The sequence below is a fragment of the Pterocles gutturalis genome, unplaced genomic scaffold (genome assembly GCF_000699245.1).
Source record: "Pterocles gutturalis isolate BGI_N339 unplaced genomic scaffold, ASM69924v1 scaffold21874, whole genome shotgun sequence".
In the NCBI taxonomy this organism is placed as follows: Eukaryota; Metazoa; Chordata; class Aves; order Pterocliformes; family Pteroclidae; genus Pterocles; species Pterocles gutturalis.
The window spans coordinates 110,720-111,213 of record NW_010133824.1 but is presented as its reverse complement, the minus strand read 5'-3'; positions in this window follow the sequence as shown (position 1 = coordinate 111,213).

Below are 494 nucleotides of genomic sequence, written 5' to 3'. Positions count from 1 at the left end.
CTGGTATTTCGTATCCTGGGCACCCGTCACTAACCATCACCGACTCAGATGAGTGCAGGAGTATTTTCTTGTTGCTGACACTTTGTCTTTCCTCCCTGCTCTGCGCAGGTGAAAGTCTCTCCCTCCTCCCTGCCTCTCCCGCGTCCTGCCCCTCGTGCTTGTGCTGCAGGACCCTGCTAAGGTGATGTGCAGGGAGAAAACAAGGAAACTTGGGGGAAGGCGTGCATTTAAGCTAGAGTTACAAGGATATCTGAGACGCCGGTGTCGTGTCTCTGCCTGCAGGATGAGGCTGCAGGGATGAGTTGGAGCCAGGCGGAGGCAGGCACCGCTTTGTCCCCCTTCCTGGGATGCTCTGCCAGGAGCAGCAGGAGAAGCATCACGGGCAGCAGCAGGCAAGCAGGGGGGGCTGGTGGCCCAGGCTCGGGGACAGAAGGCTGAGCTGGCCAGGCACCTCCGCAGCCCCACACAGCTGCTGCCCTGCATCGCTTCAGCAA